General features: G+C 44.1%; 1 pseudogene; it reads left to right on the forward strand.

The window, feature by feature from the left end:
* The window catches only part of LOC115321235, a 42,840-nt pseudogene that overhangs the window by 2,663 nt on the left and 21,064 nt on the right, over window positions 1–19,113 (forward strand).

Genomic DNA, 19,113 nt, shown 5'->3' on the forward strand with positions numbered 1-19,113 from the left:
CATCAACATCGCAATAACAGGCCGCGAGGGGTAGAGTGTCTCTTTCACCAGTCTCTGATGTATCAGTACTTTTTACAAATATTAGAAGCCTCATTAAAAAACGAGACGACCTGTGTTCTATTGTTGATTCAACAGCTGCTAATCTTGTTGTTTTAACGGAAACTTGGCTCACTGGGAGGGTGCGTGATTGGGAACCTTTTTATGGACCTAAAAGGTACAATATTTACAGGAACGATCGGCAAGATAGGTGCGGTGGGGGCGTTTTAGTTGCCATTGCAAGTCATATTGATTCTTTTTGTTTAAACATAGCTAGCGATTTAGAAATAGTTTGGGTATGTCTTGGCACTAATCACATGAAGTGGATCATGGGAGTTTGCTATAGGCCGCCCTCGTGCTCATCATCTTTCATTAAAGCTTTGCAGGACTCCATAAATCTGGTCGTCATTCGCTTTCCCAGTTCGCCGATTTTTCTGTTGGGAGATTTTAATTATCCTGATATTGTGTGGACAGGTAATAACCCACCAACAGGCACACCCTCATCTGCCTCATCTGAATGCAATGATTTTGTTGGCCTCTGTTTAGATTTTTGTTTCACGCAATTAGTTACTCAACCAACCAGAGTGACCCCATTGACGGCGAACATATTGGACCTTGTTTTCGCTACTCATCCTGAACTCGTTTCACCCATCTCCTATCTTCCAGGACTTAGTGATCATTCCATATTGCATTTTAATGTAAAAGCAGCAGTACCAAAACCATCAACTAATGTAAAGCAAATTCGAGATTACGCCAAAGCTAACTTTGATAAAATTAATCTTGACCTTGCAACTTTCCTCGATGAATATTTATCACTCTTTTCAAGTCGCTCAGTAGAAGAAAACTGGAACTTTTTCAAAACCGAAGTTAATAAACTAACAAATCAGTACATTCCCTTAAGGAGAGTTATCGAAAACTCTCAGTCACCCTGGTTCACCAGAGCCTTAAAACGCTTATCAAACAAAAAAAAGCGTCTATTTCGCGCCGCAAAATCATCCACGTGCGAGCACCGTTGGTTGCGTTATCGTACTGCTGCTGAAGTGTACAAAAAAGCAATTGAAAACGCCAAACTAGAATTCATGACTCATAGCCTACCCGCAATGTTGATCAACAATCCTAGACAATTCTGGAATACAATAAACAAAAAGACGCAGTCATCTATCACACTAAAACCGCAAATGGTGATTGTATAGCCAGCGATGAGTGTTTAAATTTATTAAATAGTACTTTTGCAGATTCATTCTCTACTGATAACATGCACGATTTCTCTTCGCAAGAGAGTGCCGATTACTTGCCCATGGATCCTCTTTTTCTTGATTACGTTGGTGTCGGTCATATCATAGATAAACTGAAACTGTCATCTTCAGCAGGAGTGGACGGTATTAATTCCAAGTTTTTACAAAACACTAAACAATACTCCTCAATTATTTTAACAAAATTATTTGAACAGTCTATACAAGACGCTGTTCTCCCATCAGACTGGAAGGTAGGGAAGGTGGTACCCATTCACAAGGCTGGAGATAAATATTCCCCTCTTAATTATCGTCCGATCTCAATAACCAGCATTCCTTGCAAACTTCTTGAACATATAATTTTTTCTCACCTTGTCAACTTCTTAGAATCTAACAACTTCTTCAACAATGCCCAACACGGTTTTCGAAAATCATTTTCATGTGAAACCCAACTACTATCTTTCACGAATGACCTACATCACATTCTGGACCGAGGATCCCAGGCGGACTGCATTTTCCTGGACTTCGCCAAAGCATTTGACAAAGTTTCTCACAATCTTTTGCTTCTAAAACTTTCCAAACTTAACATAGACAATAACGTTCTCGCATGGATACAGTCTTTTTTAACTCAACGGTCTCAATTTGTCACTGTGAATAACAATAACTCCTCTTTTGTCAAAGTTGCGTCAGGGGTTCCGCAAGGGACAGTCTTAGGGAAGTTGCTATTCTTAATTTATATTAACGACCTACCCACTAGTGTCTCTTCGTCCGTGTCTTTGTTCGCTGACGACTGTGTACTCTACCGTGAGATTCTCCATCATAATGACACCTGCATACTCCAATCAGACATTAATGCTATTTACCGTTGGTCTGACTCGTGGTCTATGAAGCTTAACTCTAACAAATGCAAGGTCATGCGTGTGTCTCGCCAGTCTCAGGACTGTCCTAACTATTTCCTTAATAATGCTCATCTAGAACCGGTATCTTCGTACAAATATTTAGGCGTACATATAGCTTCTAACCTTTCATGGAAAACACATATTCAGCATATTTCAGCTAACGCTAACCGCATGTTAGGTTATATCAAACGAAATTTTTCATTAGCACCTGTCTCACTGAAATTAACTCTTTACAAAGTTTTAATTTGTCCCAAGTTAGAATATGCAGCTTCTGTCTGGGATCCCGGACTAGTCACTCTCGTATCTACATTGGAAGCCGTTCAGAACAGATCCGCTCGTTTCATCCTCACAAACTATCACCGCACCGCTAGCGTCACCTCTATGAAAACAACTCTCTCATTACCACCTTTATCTCTACGTCGTAAAATTTCTCGTCTTTCCCTATTCCATAAGATATATCACCATAATTCTTTCCTGCGCGACAAAATAATTGCTTGGCCTGTCTATGTTTCCTCCCGTCTGGATCATCAACATAAGGTGGGCATTCCTAACTCTGTCACGACCACGTTTTATTCATCTTTCGTTCCCCGTACATCTCAGGAGTGGAACCACCTTCCCCGGTCGATCGCCATTATCACGGACTCTGAGCTCTTTCAAAGTACAATAACTAATTACTTTATTACTGAGTGTGTCTAAATATGTATTATGTTATTTGCATTAACCTTCTTGTTGCTCTCCCCCTCTGTAATGCCTTCGGGCCCTGACGGTATAATAAATGAAATGAAATGAAATGAAATGCCTCGACAAAACAAAATGTTTGAGAAAAAAACAAAGCAGGTCCACCGGTGGATCGAACCTGCATCCACTTGCGTATAAAGCGGAAACTTTAACCGCTATGCTATGCCATCTCTTTTTTTTTTTGGCAAACGAAACAAGTTTATTTACATGTTATTTTCAGATATCCTTGCAGTAGGTTCCGCAAAGATTATACAAGGCCAAATTGAAAAATTCCGGAGACGAAAGCTACTTCCTCCGACCATGCGGCAAAGCTTCACGGTACTTTTCCCGAAGAAATCTAAAAAGGGCCCTATTTCCGAGGTCGGGGAATTTCGGCCCATCAGTCTTCTTTGCTCTGATTATAAAATCCTGGCCAAGATCCTCGCAAGGCGACTTGACACAGGGCTCAAGTCCATCATAGGGGCCCCATCAGACCTACAGCCTTTGCGGGAGGAAAATATCCAGGAACCTCCACATCATGCGGGCGATCGGCGAGGCGACGGCGGAGGGTCACCAGTCCCTGGCGGTCCTGCAGCTGGACCTGCAGCAGGCCTTCGACCGGGTGTCCCACAGGTTCCTCCTGGCGGCGCTGGATCGATTCGGCGTGGGGGAGGAGCTGCGGGGGTGGATCGCGCTCTGCTACCGAGACATCTCCACGCGCCTTCTCATCAACGGTCAGAGGGGAGGTCCCATCTCCACCGGGAGGTCGGTTCGGCAGGGCTGCCCCCTCTCGCCCATCGCCTTCGCGCTGCAGTTGGAGCCACTCTGCCGGGCAGTCAATGCGGACCCATCCATCTTAGGTTTACGGCTTGGGGACAAAGACGTCCGCGTGCTGGCCTTCGCAGACGACGACTTGTTTATCTGCTCGTCCAAGGTGCAGGTGCACACCATCCTGCAACACGTGGACCGGTTCTGCGCTGCCTCAGGGGCCATGATCAACAAGTCGGCGGGGGCGTGGCTCGGTGCATGGGAGACTATGCCAAGAACTTTCGGAGGATGGAGCACTTCGCTCGACGGCTACCTGGGTGTGCCGGTGGACCCGCAGCGATCAACGGCCGCAGTGTGGAGACCGACCGCCAGCTCCGTTGCCGCCAAGCTGTCGCCCTGGCGGTGCAGAAACTTGTCTTTCTTCAGCCGAGCTCACGTGTGCAACACAGTCAGCTACCCCGCCGTGCTGTACAAGGCTCAGGCCGTCTGCTGCCCGGGCAGGCAGGCCGGAAAGGTACACCGGAGCTGGGACATGTTCGTGTGGAAGACCGCCATGGAAAGCACACGAAGGAGCAACCTCTTTCTGCACCAAGAGAGCGGCGGTCTGGGCCTCGTTAACATCGTGCTCAAGTTGCACGTGCAGTGTTTTCTGCTCTTCCGCGATGCGAGGGACCCGACCTTCGTCGCCGTCCTGCACCACCTTGGATTCCCACATCTCGGGAATTAGGTGGTGAGCACGAGTGGTCGTACGACCAAGAAAGCCGCCCTGCGGTTCTACAAGGAAATTGTTAGCTTCATCGAGTCTCTGCAGGCCCAATTTTCCTGGGAGTACCTGGCGACCGTCAGAAAGAGGCGGCTGTACTGGGATGCCATTTCCGCATCCTTCTTGCCATCGCTCTACAGACAACCATTGACGCCCCACGACGCAGCGCAACTTTACAAACTCGTGCGAATCCTCCCGTCCCTGTGGCGACAAGGGACTTCTTCGTCCGGATGCACATGGAGGTCCTTCCAGTTAAAACCTGGCTTCATCACAAGGGGTTCTTCATGCCATGGTCCCTAAACTGCAACCTTTGCGGGGTGCCCGAGACCATCCAGCACGTCCTAGTCGAGTGTAGTAACGCCTACCTCTCCTGGGACGAGATGAGGACGATGTTTAAGCTCCGGGACTCCTTCGAAGTAGAGTGGAGCGCTTTCAAGTATCTGCAACTCGAGGAGGGGGATAAGACTGAAATGGTGCACGTGATGATGTTGCTAGGTCTGCACGCCATCTGGCAGTCGCGTACCTCAATGGTGCAATGCCACCTCGACGCGCGTCCAACCTGGAGCTACTTCGTGTCCACGTTGGGGTGGGTGCTCTCGGTGACGTCGCGGCGGGTGAATACGGGTGATTGGGAGTGCATCGAGCGAGAATTTGAGGAAGGGCGTCGCCAATGCGTGCAACGACGTACGTCAAGCGTGGGAAACTGGCGAGTTCCTGTGAACTGTAGGCGCGTTGGCGTTGGCTGAGGTGCGTGGTGCGCAAAAGTGGACCGTGGCTATTCCCCCTTGGAATTGCACGTCTATATTGTTCGATTTATATATATATTGTTTTCGTACAGATTGCAAAACTGTTGACGCGGTCTCATACTCTATCGTTTGTTTCCTCTGAATAGTTTCCTATGCTATGCCATCGCTCAGAAAACTCGTTGTGACCATTTGTTTTATACGAGTTTAGCGGAGTGCATATAGCCATTTCCGTCCGAAGTGCACTCCGAAGTGCGTATAGCTTTACTCAATAGAGTGTGATAATATTTGTGCTTACTACAATGTGATTCTGGGTGGCGTGCAAGGCTGTGCAGAAAGGTTAGAACCCGTACGCGAGCGCGTCTGCCAGCCCGCCACTCAAGAGGTAGGGTCCACGAACGTTTGTCTTTCGTGGTTCGCTTGCTTCCTGGTTTTTTTTTTTTTTTTACATACCTCTTTTACGCTGCCTTGCTCTTTGTGTTTTTGTCAACAACAATAAACAATTTTCTCAGCGGTATACTCGACACATCTTGTAGCAATGCAGGTTGTAATCACATTTTTACTGGCAGCAATGTACCCCTCCGGTTCAACTAAACGAAAGCTGAACAGTTTTTTTAATCGCAGTGTCTAGAGTTACGTCCGAGAGAACCCGACGTCGCTGTACATACATTTTTTTTAATTACATCCGACATAACCCTAAAAAAACAAAATTAAAGTTATATACGACATAATGTAAAATAAAAATCAAAGCTACGTCCGAAATAACTCTACTTAAATATTTCATGTTATGCCTGGCGCAATTCTAGTTTAGTACTTAAAATCATGTTCTGACTGTCCTGAAATTTTGAAAAAAAATTTGTGAAATCTCTAACGTGAGGGTCCATGCCTTCACCACTCTTCAGTGGCAACTTGATTTAGCGTGTAGCCGTGACACAAACGCACTGGGGGTTCTCCGCTCTTTGACCGTGGTATTGGTATCGCATGCAGCAACCAGTTACCAAATCGTTACAGGAAGTTTGAGTATGTAACCTTCTAAGAACTGCAAAAAGAAAAACCTCTTTTGCGTGTTGAAACCAACTGAATGCAACGACTTTGTCCAGCCCCCTCTGCCATGACGTCAACTAAGGCCACGGCTGAGGGGCGTGGAACTACGTGATTTTATGATTACAACATCGTAACTTCATTTCAGTTTTGTTTGAATAATCTGACAAAGCCGGACACAAGACCCAGTTTCCTAGTACGTGGGACGTAACCTTAAATTGTTTTGTAGGTTACGTCGGACGTAACTTTAACTTTTGATTTTGGGTTACGTCGGACGTAACGCTAGACACCACATTTTTTTTTAATTTTAAAAAGCTGTAAGAGTAAAAATTACATCAGATGTCACCGATTATGTGTCGACACTTTTTACAGTTAACGGGGGGAGAGAGGTTTGTTGCAAGCCGTGTGGCAATCGGTGCAAGTGTTTTCTAATACAAACTTTTCAGGTTCAGTCCTGCCCAATTTTTGTGCAGGAACTGAATTCAGGAGCCAAACCATGGAAAGTCATTCCTGACTTCTTTGAGCTTCCCTTTAAGTTGCTATTTCTCTTTTCTTCCTTACTCATCAAACACTGTGTTTCTATATGATTGTGGCGAGTAGTATAATACGAAGCTATTAACTCTGAATTTTCTGAATAATGGAGAAATCTTTAGAAGTATTGACCTAGAAAATTGCCAACCTTACCTATGAAGAAGAAATAGGAAGAATATAAAGAAACTGACTATGAAGGCCCAGCATGTGCCATAACGACCACATATCATGGCACAGGCTACACGTGCGATTTATGGTGACCAAAATATTTTTCTTCCTCCTTTTCTATTAAAATATCTAGTTGTGAGTCAGCGCTCTGTTCTATCCGGTGTGTCTCTTCCCTTTATGTCCTTTTGCGCTGTGTATTTTGTTATTATGTACAACCTTACCTCGTTTTCAGCCACTGAAGGTCAGGCTACCCTCAGGGCAGAATTTATCTCTAATCTTCTTGGACACTGAAGGCAAATGGTTTTATATCTTGCATCTCATAGAGCCAAAGTTAAGCCTAATAAATTTTGTTGCAGGCTTTGCCGCAAACAATGTCTCTGAAAACTATAATGCCAAGATATTTGCTGTTGCAACCCTCATCAGCTCGCACCTGATCTACAACTCGGTCAAGATAATCGACGAAGCTGACATTGACTACCTGGAGCTGTTGGCCAGACGCACACAGGCAGGATACCTCCTTTTTATGTGATTAGATTTCCTAAAACGAATCTGCCATCAAAAACATGCTCCACCCCCGAAAGATAACCCACCCCTATGTTTGGCACAATTTGATATTGTTTTAAAAACACCGTAAGATAGTCAACTTTCAGTAATTCCAGGGCCCTGGCCAATTGTGACCTTGGCAGAAATAATGTTACTTAGCCACGACGGGAGATAAGCGAGCATTGTTGACTGGGAAGGTCAGTCACTAGTTCCATAGGTCACAAAATCCAAAACTACAGTGAAGTTCTGAGAGAACGCCCGGCCCTGGGAGATCGCCCATCCTGTTTTTCTGGCTAAATATCTGTAAAAATAAGAATTCCCAAACATTGCCCACCCCTTGATTCTTGTTGGACGTCGCGCGATGTTTGACGAGAATCTCATCAACTGCGCAGTTTGCTGTACCGGCACGTCTAACAAGCGAGTTCATAGCAGGTTCCCAAGGTTTTGTCTGCGATTTGCGCACACGATATCGGCTTTCTTAACACGCGAGTTGTTCCCACGTGTATGTTCCACCGTGAAATGCGAATCTGCTGCGTCTGCAATCTGGTATCCGTTCCCGTGACATAAAGTTTGTAGCGGATTCCCGCCTGTATGTTGCATCGTGAAATACGATTTTGCTGCGTTCGCAATCTGTGTTACTTTTTCCCTTAATATAAGGGTTTGTAGCGGATTCCCGCATTTTTGTCCGCGATCTGCGCGCATGGTATCGGTTCCCGTGACGGGCCAGTTCGTAGCGGGTTCCCGCGTGTTTATTGCACCATTAAACTTGAATCTGCTCCGTCCACGCTTTGCGGTATTTGTTCCTGTGAGATGCGAGTTCCTGACTGGTTTCCGCAAGGCCTTCGCATCGTGAAGCTCGAATCTGCTGTGTCCACAACCTGCGGTATCCTTTCCCGTGATGCAGGATTTTGTAGCGAATTCCTGCGTGTTTATTGCATCGTGAAACGCGAATTTGCGGTATGGGTTCCCGCTTTGGGTAGTTGTAGCCCGTGCCGGGGTGTTTATAATTAATTTCAATAAAGTTTTCCTGTGGCATCCTCAAAGATAGCCCACCCCATGTTTTTTAACCATCTATCTCTTCAATTTGTGTGGGCGTTCTTTCGAAACATTACGGTAGCATTTTTTTCTCATTTTTTTATTTGCACATTGAAAGTTAGCTTACTCCTTATTTTAACATGATTTGCCTTCGATTTTAGGTGAGCTATCTCTTGGGATATTACTGTAGCCTCCAAATGATCGAAACTTCTCAATAAATTTAGAGGATTATTTTCAGTTTAGGTAATGGTTACTTTACCATATAACCATATGTAGATGTCATTCTCTTTTTAAAAATTTTGCATTGGCAGTTAGAATGAGTCACTGTTGTGTTATGTGGACATGTCATTTGCTCTGTGTCAGTTGTAATACCTGGGAGGTGTCGGTTATTAGTGGTCCATCATTGGTTTTTTCTGTTGCAGCTTTTTGCCTTGCGGTCGCAATTGTCTCGTGCCAAATGGAACGGCGGTTTCGTCCATGATCTGCTCAGCTTTCCGCCACTGCTTTGGGTAAGTTTGTAAAAGTAATCTTCCTGTTTAATTTGTGCATTAGTCACGTTTAGTTCTTTGCACTGGAGGCGCTCGGATGTACTTGGTTTCATTCACAAGTGGATAAGCAGACAAAAACGAGCAGAACATATCCAACAAAGTGAACATCTTCTAAAATATTAATTTTTTGCTAAAAGTTATTAGCCTTCCAAAAGAAAAATAGAAGTGTTTTCTCGTCCTTTCCCCACCTTTCATAGGTATCTTCCATAGTCTCCTAATCGAGCCCCACTATTTCGTGTTAAACCCCCTATTTCACAAAGAAATTTATCTTTTAATGTATTGGGCTGTACCTGCCATAATGCTTCAGCACCGTGGGTTTTTGTAAATAATTAAATAAAACTCGCGGGCACCCTTACTTGTGGGAACATGGCAAGCTTCTGCGGGAATGTTGACAGGAGATGAATCCAAGCTCGGTGGCATCCTCCATCTTGAGGAAATCAAAAGAACTTCACTTGGGACACTTTGATTGTACCATTGCGCATCGAGCTCCCAAGAGCACAACACTGGTGCATTTCTAGAGCGTAGTTCTCACCCAGTTGCTCGCTAGTGGTCCAAGAGTCATCGCGCACCCACCCAGAAACAAGCGAGAACAAGACAACCTGGAAGTATTTCTCACCTCCTGTCATGGCGGCCGGAGGCTGCCCGAATACCCTGTTAAGAAAACACTTTCTACTTGAAGATAATGGCAAGAAGTGTAATGAAGGAGCAATGCACAAAGTAATAAAACCCAAAAGAAACCCCCCAAAATGCAATCACCAGAGGCCAGATTCACGAAGAGCTTCTTATTTTACAACAACTTAGCTAAGAAGTTTCCTTTGTAAGTTAAGAACATCGTAAGAAAAGGAGAAATCGGTGTTCACAAACGCGCTTTTAAGTCAGAGGAGAAAAGCGACGTTCTTGTACGGAAAAACTAGAACTTACCGGTGCTGTTGCTATAGCGATGGCGTCTTTGAAAGCACAAACAACGAATCGGAGAGCTCGGCATGGTTTGGAGCACTTGGATTTTTAACAACAAACACAGACGGCCTTTCCACCACTGATTGTCTGGGGTCCGTGTCCGTGCAGGGATATGTCGACGCTAGCACAATTTAAACGCGCCCGAATGCCAAGGCCGGGATGCATAACCGCTTCCGTTGACTCCTACGAACTCGATCGCTACGAAGTCAACACAACTGTCATCGTTGGTAAAAGACGGCCTGTGCCAGTCGTTTGCAAAGCGACGTAGATGAAAACAAATCGCCGCAACGTTTCTCGCAGCCTCGAAGATGCAGGAGCGATCCGACGTTAAAAATATATACGTTCGAACTACGAGAATGTCACCAAGAGCCACGTAAATACCTGTTTACACTCGAAGCGGACGTGCGCTTTTGATTGAGGTGCTGGATTCGCGGTGTTGGACCGCGAATCGGTAAGCGCTTCGGAACCGATCTTTTGCGATTGCAACTCAATAGTGCCGTGACACTCGGCCAAGAGAGGTTGGACCGACATTCAGTTGCTCTCACAAACTGTTATAGCTCGACAGTGACGTGCAGTTGTGTCAGAATAAAAACGGCATACTAATAACGAAGTGTACATACCGTGTTGCGAAGGTAATCCATACGGCGTTTATTTGAGCTCTATATCACATAAAACACGGAGATTGAATCAATGAGAGTCCCTTTTGGACGACAACGTTCGCCACCGCTGCCTCGGAAAACAAGATAACAAGGGGTCCGGGGAGAAGATTAACCTCGTAATCTAAAATTGAGGTCAGCGATCAAACTATAATACGGAAAGGGTCCACAAGGGTCGCACGGGCATATTCCATTCAGCACGCCAGCCGCTCGTGGGCATACGGTCTTGGCCAAGGACCGTCGGAGCAATGCTGTGCCGAGTCGGAGTGCCTGCTAGGCCTATACTGCCGAGCTCGCTTGGTCGGGGTCTATGGAATCGTGGCTGTTGGAGCTTTTTGTGGGTGTTTGGGGGTCCAGCATTCTTGTTCGTCGTTTCGTCGTGGTCTGTTTCAAGTACTCTTTACTTTTTTCTTGCTGCTTGAAGTCGGGACGCGCAGGAAGAGCACGTAGAAAAGTAAACATATATTGGTCGTCGCGACCACGTGACTGAGCGACGCTGTCGGCCATGCAGATCTGATCGTAAAAAGTGCGTAAGACAGCTCCGGAGCTGTCGTAGGATTCCGTCGTAACCTGCGGAAAACTTACGATAATTTTTTTTTCGTGAATACGAATTTGTTCTTACGTTTTCTCTTACGCACATTTTTGCCGTAAGATCGTTTCGTGAATCTGGCCTCAGTTCTAGAAATTTGCTAGAGACCCGGGGAGACAAGAAACCCAGGTCTACTTGTAGTAGGCGAAGGGAACTGGTCGTCACCCTGTTAATTGCGTGGGTTTGCATCTGTTTTCTTTTGCATCAAGTTCTACTGTTAAACTCTCCGCAAGGAAAGTGACATGTACTGGCATTTTGCTAACTCTTTTGCATTAATTTCTCAAGTTGTGCCCAACAACTCATTAGGGGCTATGTGAAGCATGAAAAGCAATCTCATAGCTCAGTTTGTAATAAGCAATGTCCAAAGTGAGGCACTTGTGAGTCAAAAATGAATGCCTCGTGCCTTTTGCAACGATGCACAAAGGAATCAAGGGCACGTGTGCAACTAAGACACCTTCCTTACTTCGCTGCTTGAGATCGGGGTGCTGTTCAGAGCTCTCGCGAATTGTTAAAGGCGGTGGTGTTAAGTTATAGACTGTTCCCTTTCCCGTCTGGAAGTGCAGGTGGTGCAGGACTTTGTGCAGACAACTCTTGACAATGAGACACCTACCCAGTGGTTGCACCGGCTCATGGAAACTCACAGCAGAGAGAGCGAAGACTACAAGGTCAGCCTTCTTGGTGAGAGAAGGACGCATACTTTTTATGTGCAGATGCCTTCTTCATCATCTTCATAAACTTCTTATGCCATCTCCATAAAGTTCTCATGCTTGCCCTTGTAGGTTGGCCATTTTCTTAATCTTGATTTCCCAGCAGGCTTTTAATGTGAAAGCTTTAACTGTTTCATGGAGCGAGCTGACGTCATCAGTTGGAAGCGCGGAAACGGCAGATAGTTTCCGCGTGCCTTCGGTTCCATTAGCTGGCGCACGTCGACGGGACTCCCGTTGGCCGCTGCGTCATGGCCTCCGAGATACCGAAGCGCGCGTGTGCTAGTACACAGCAGAAGACAAAGGGAGCGGACGAGTGGCTTGCATGCTTTCGCATTCAGAACTCGTAAGAAATGCTTAGGTGTACCTCGAGCTTTTTTTTTATGCTGTTGCAGGGGCGGATCCAGAACTCCGTTTTGGGGTGGACGAAAAAATTTGCAAGGATACTATTCTCCCATTCGACTGAGTGGTTCTCCAAGTTCAGAGTACAAGTGTGCCTGCTAGGTTGTGACCTACCCTATTTTGAACCCCCATCCTTAAGTACCGAGCCTTCTACCACCTGGCAGGCCGGTAATCTGTTTTATTTGGGGGGGGGGGGGGGGGGGGTCGGGGGTCGGGGGTCGGGAGTCGAGGTCGGGGTCAGGGTCAGGGGTCTACCCACTTAAAATTGCCCTCCGAGAAGGAGGAAGGGGGGGGGGGTCGACTTAGTTTTGGGGGGGGGGGGGGGGGGCGGCTGCCCCCGTCGCCCCCCCTTGGATCCGCCCCTGTGCTGTTGATGGCAAAATGTACCCAGTTGAAAGAAAGATATAAGACGTAACTATGTTAGTGTGTGTTGATGTCGTGCCTAATAGGTGTCTGTGGTGCAAAGTTTGTTTCCTTTGTCCTCCAGATATTTTTAAATCGCTGGAGTGTCACACTCTCTTTTTGCCTGCCGTCAAGCGCCTTCTTCTGACTGATTTATCCGAGGTAAGAGCATAATGACACTGATTTCTGTCGTACTTTTTAAGGGGGGACATGGGCCTAAGTTTCAAATTTTTTTTAAAAAGTTAATTTTTCAATTTTGAGGTTTTTGGTATTAAAAACATATTATACACTCTTACACTAAATTTCATAGCCATGTGCCAAATAGTTACATTGATATAAAATATTTTCGACACATTGTGAAGCAGTAACAAAGTAAAGCAGTGTATGCATTTTTCTCAGTTCTGCTTTTTGCTGGAAATTTTATACGAAGGAATCTTTTGTTTGAAGATAAAATTATTCTGGTATCACAATCAAGATGTTTCTGAACTGAAATTTACTGGGGAATCGGGCTATCTACTTTATTTTGTTTTAATTTAATGTCCTCATTGAGAAAAAGCTATGTTTTCAAAGATGGACATTGGACAGGTATGCATCTCATATTTTGAGGTAATCACTCTTCCTGAAATATTTACATTTGGGTTATAAAAACTAGATAGCCCGAAGTCCCACATCTTCCACTTTATATTCAAGCAGTTAAAATGATGATTAAAGGGGTACTCCGCCGATTTTTGAGCGTCCTCAACTAACTAAATTTTCTGACTCCCCGGCCTTTACCCTTTCTGGTATGCTATTTAGTATCGTGAAATTCATAATAGTTACTGCGAAATCGGGAAATGAAAATGATGCAAAAACAAACATTCAAATATACCCGCCCTTTTCAGGGCCGTGACGTCAGTGGAAGGTTAGCTTGCCAGTCGGGCGAGCAGTCTAAAAAATAGAATATGCCAATCATTTGTTCCGTGCTGGAGCGCGGGGACTGGAGCGAGCTTCCAAAGCGTTCATTTAACACCATGAAACTGCTTCGAATCAGTTGGGAACAAATTCTACAGTCCAAAGAGTGAACCCCTGCACTTCCACTGACGTCACGTTTTCATTGTTGCCAGTAGAGACTTTCAGTTTGAAAAACACGGTGAGGACCAAAATTGTAAATTCAATAACTTCGTGAAAAAAAAATTATTTTGACCTAATATTTGGTATACTATTTTGGCGATGTTGTTTGGCGAGTTTAGCAAAATTTCAAGCAAATCGGGGACCATGAAGAAATCGGCGGAGTACCCCTTTAATAGCTTCATTTGCATATCATAGATTCCTTAACGAAGAGTGACAAATCTTATTATGCAGGAATGTAAAATTGTCCTAGAGAGCTGAAAATTTGCACAGTACACATACATTTGAAGTTAAATCTCCCCTGCAAATTTCATTCCGATCACTTGGGCAGTTCAGAAGTTTAACCTCTAGCCAGTGTCTCCCCTTAATAAAGGCTCTTTCACACTCTTGCAGCCGAGTACGACCGAGAGAGACAAGACCGGTTTTTAATCCTCTTACGACGTCTTGGGACCAGCTCCGCAGCAGTGCACTTGATCCTAAGATGTCGCAAGAGGCTTAAAAACCGGTTCTGTCTCTCGGTCTTACTCGGTTGCAAGAGTGTCAACGAGCCTTAACTGCTTACAGAGTTGAGGAGAGGGGGAGGGGAGGTTATTTAAGATTGGTCTATTCATTCCCTTCGTCGTTAAAGGGGTATTCACACGAGGGAGAAATCCCGGGGATTTCTCCCCGACACGCGCGCATCACGAGATGAAAACGCGAGGCTTTTGCACATCGCAAAGCCTGACGTTTTCGTCGCTGGATCCGCTTGCCGGGGAGAAATGCCCGGGATTTCTCCCTCGTGTGAATACCCCTTAAGCAATTACTTTGAAGTGCCTTCCTGAGCTCACCTGTCTAACATAGTGCTGACGTTAAAGGGGCCATGAAGCAAATTTTTGGCTGGAATAAATTAATTTAGAATGGGATTTTACTAATAGCATATTGTTTAATGGGCAAAAGAAAGAAGGTAGAAAGGCAAAAGCCTGCTTTTCGATACAAAATTTTTAAAACAAAGCGGACTATTTTTTCTTTGAAAGCTCTCTGCCTTTTTAGTGCGATACATCTGCGGTGCCCAAGTACCGAAATCACGTCAGCCGGCCCCAGCTCACGCATTGGACACAAGCACTGCATCCCTGTGCTATCTGACTATACTCCATTCACCCTTGAGCTGACAGTGCAGTGGGAGCTACAGGCTTGTTGGATCAATCAGCTGCCTCCCTCTCATCACCTGACCCCATTTTGTGCACGTGGGTATACGTGAGGAAGCGTGATCATGTGGCAAAAAGATAGAAGTGTGACTGGCCTAACGAGCACGTAGCTTCCACAGCACTGTGAGCTTATGGGTAATGGAGGATAGTTGCGTGCAGTAAACTCGGCCCTGTACCTTTGTTAACACTCTGCAATTTGTGAGTTGAGGAGGAAAGCTAAGAACGAAGAAATAGAAAAATCATTTCATGGCCCTTTAATTTTTTCGCTTACATTGAAGGCAGGAAAGAAAAAGTAAGCTTTTACATCATCTTGTTCACAAAAGTTGACAAAACAATAACATTAGTATGCAGTAACTCTTTGTATTCACAAATATCTCGCTACAAAACCTGGCAAGCTGCCCATAAGTATTTGTTAATAATTTTAGTTTATACATAGGGTACTTTTTCAGAACAGTTTTTTTCTGTATGCAGGCCAGGGAAGAAGACCTCACAGAAGAGTACATTGAGGAGAGAGATGCTCTTTCTAAAAAGCTCCTTGCAACCTTAGTGCCAAAGACAAAGAATGGTATCACTGTGTTTCTATTGCTATTTATTTATTTTTTTTTCTAAAAAGAATGTACAAGATTTTTTGCAGTGCAAAACTCTGAAACTCTGTCCAAAAGTGTAACCCTACCAGAGTTAGTCATCACTTTTCATTCAAGTATGGTGCCATGCACAAAAGATCAATTGTTGGGAAATACTTTAAGTATGTTACACTAAAAGTACTACCGTAGAGTACAGCGCATCCACCCATTCTACACTAAGTGCCCATTCCAAAATTTGTAAGATCTGGGAAAATACGCACAGTACATTTATATGTAAAAATGATGACCGGACAAGCGCCCAGCCCCCTTTTTTTGCACTTATTTTTGAATTTTGAGTGAGCGCTTGCTTGGTATTTTGCGGCATTTTTCCAGAAAAAGTATTTTTTGCAGAAAAAGTACTTAAAGTATTTCTTCTGGTACTTTTCAGAGAAAAGTATAACTCCCGACTTCAAAGTATGTTCCCCAAATGTGGTCTTGTTAAATTTATATCACAAAATTATGCTTTGTCAACTCTGAAGAAATTCTGGGAGGAATATTCTACTCTCACCAAAACGCGAGGAGACGTTTTGCTCTTTTTCTGCGGGGAACGACTCTCCCGTTGCATTTCAAACTCTTACTACTACTCGCTTGGTCAGCGGAAGCAAGGAGGTTATCCTTCACTTGAGCATTGCTTGCGGAAGCTACTGGGCTGTTGTCATGCTCTCTTTATTAGGAAAGGCTGTGTCAAAAAGTACTTATTTATTTTATTTACAGAAACAACCTGCAGCGCCGAAGCATTATAGCAGGGAAACACAAAATAAAACACATACTCACGAACATAAATGCAATGGCAAAATACAATAAGTACTGTTCAATGAAAGAACACGCACAAGCTGTTTGAAAGGTTATTGTATTTATAGTACTTTACTTGAAGTACATTGTGCTTGGCATACTTTTTTATTTTACTACTTTACTTTTTCTACTTAAAGTACACGACCTTTCATTTACTTTGTACTTTATGTCAAGGACTTTTTAGATGTACTTTACCCAACGCTGCAGACGTTACAGGAAGGGTTACCTAAAACAGCGCACAAGCACAGGAGGAAGAAACTAGAACACAGCTAAGAGTGCTTACTTCCAGCTTATGTATTGTCAAAGAAAGAGAAAAAAGCTTCAGACATGAAGCCTACGTGTACCCACAAGGTAAAAAGAAGAAGAAAAAACGGATACATTACTAAGTTGCGGTAGAAAAGGAGAAAACGAAGACATTATGAGGTCACAACAAAAAAGAGAAAAAAAAAAGAAAGAAAAAACAGTAAGAAAAAAAAATAACAAAAAAAACATTTGCATAAAGTACAGGCCGGCCCCGCTGGCCTGATTTTCGGATGTTGTAGCCTTCTAAAATTTCTCTAGTTTGCCAATTTCAATATCGTCCTAATATTGTTTTGTCCGAATACATAATTTATTTATTCACAATACCTTACAGGCTCTTTTCCAGGGCATTGAGTAAGTTGGGAGTCATAAGTTGGGAGTCAGCACTTTTTCCTGTGTTCTATTTTCTTCCTCCTGTGCTTGTGTGCTGTTTTGGATATGTCTTCTTAGTGCCAGGTAGCTTAACTCTCTACATTATTACAGAAAGTTCCTGAAAAGTTTGAATGAAAGAGTGGTGCTTATAGAACCTGTGAATAAGTGCAGTATTATACCAGTGAGGGACAGCATCTTTTCATTTCAAATTTTTTTTCAATTGCTTCAACTTGTTCCTTATGTAGCATTGCGGGCTGAAAAAGTTTCACATACCCAGTGTTTTTGTCAAGACTCGAAAATTTCTAAAATGAGGGTGGTTTAGAAGAAAACAAACTTTCCAGGAACAAACTGCCAGCCACAACGAGTGTCGGGGATTGCAAAAAAAAAATATTAATTTGCAAAATATTTATCTAAAAATTATGTTCTAATTAGGGATAATGAACATAAGGTTCCAATTAGAAACTTGCTGAGTGTCATTGAAAACCCTTAAATCTGTCAATTTTAGGACGACTTGAAGCATGTGGGAAGTGGGGGTTTCACTAAAGTTTGCACTCATGCAGCAGGTACAAGGTGGACGATGCGAAAACATGGATGATATTCTTATTATTTGTGTTTTCATGTATTTAAATATTTGCTCCATTATAATTAAAAATTTTACCCCAGAACCCTGCCTTGGTTAAGATGAAACCACCCTAATGTCTTCGTAATTATACCTTCTTCAGGAAGACCAATCACAGGAGCTGAACTCGTCACACTTTTTGAGGTCCTTGTGGAGGCCTCTAATGATGGCTCTCTTGCTGATGTGAGTGAAGCTCCTCTGCTTTATGTATTTGTGGCAGATAAGGGCCACTTTCTGAGTCTTCATTTTGTTTGGGATGCATGGTGCAGTTCTTTTTTGTCGCAAACTAACTTGGCCATCTCAATAAAACTGCACGAATAGGTACCAAGCCGTTGGACTTCCTTTGTCGAACGAATAATGGATTCTTCTACCGAAGACTGCACTCACTTCTATGAGTCTGAGATGCAAGTCCTTTTTAAGAAAAACGACGACGGACCTGTCAAAGAAGGTGTCCTTGTGGTGAGTGAATGTTGGCATGGCAAACTGCAAAACTCTGGCTACACAGTACCCTTATTATTGGCCCTAGGGTGGTAGGCCCGACACACACGCTGCTCAAAGAGGGTAGTTTAATGTCTGGAAATGGTAGAACACTTTTTACGGGAACCTCATGCATAAGCTGAAGGGGATTAAAGACCTCGCCATAAAATGGTCAGAAGACCTTCTACCGTCGAATACAGTACTACTGGTATACAGTTTCTAGACATTAAACTCGCCCTCTCTGAGCAGCATGTGTGTTGGGCCCACCACCCTAAGGCCAATAGGCCCTTGTTACCATATGACTCATCCCACTCAAAGCTGGTTAAAAAAGGAATAGTCAATTTGTGTTTCATGAGCACCTTAAGGTCTTGCTACCATGCCATGCGCTCGAGTTCAACTGAGCAGTATGAGCGCTTGCTGTGTGCCGGTTTTCCAAAGGCTGTGCTTGTATCTGTAGCAGAAGGTGTCCTTAAGAAACTGCGAAGGGGTGTTAGTACGGATGGTTCTCATTTGAACCCGTTCGCATTTCTACCTTCTCGTTTTTACCTTCTCATATCAACCCAGCGCAAAACAACTTTCGCGTTTCTCCCTTTCTCATTTAAACCGTTCTCAAAACAAACTTTCGGGTTTTGACCCTTCTCAAAACGAGTTTTCTCATTTTAACCTTTCTCATCTCAAATTTTCTCAAAACATACTTTCTGGTTTTGACCATTGTCAGAAATACTTTTCTCATTTTAACCTCTCTCATTTCGAACCCAAATTAATCCAACATCATGATCTCGCAATCTTTCTGCGGTATTTATGGCGAATTCGGGTAATTAATTGCCTTTGAGCCCTTGCCTGTAGCACCGGCAGCCAAAAACGCGCCAGCGGCGCATCACGTGACCCTCTCCAGCCGAATGCAA

The sequence above is a fragment of the Ixodes scapularis genome, unplaced genomic scaffold (genome assembly GCF_016920785.2).
Source record: "Ixodes scapularis isolate PalLabHiFi unplaced genomic scaffold, ASM1692078v2 PGA_scaffold13__105_contigs__length_92229423, whole genome shotgun sequence".
NCBI lineage: Eukaryota > Metazoa > Arthropoda > Arachnida > Ixodida > Ixodidae > Ixodes > Ixodes scapularis.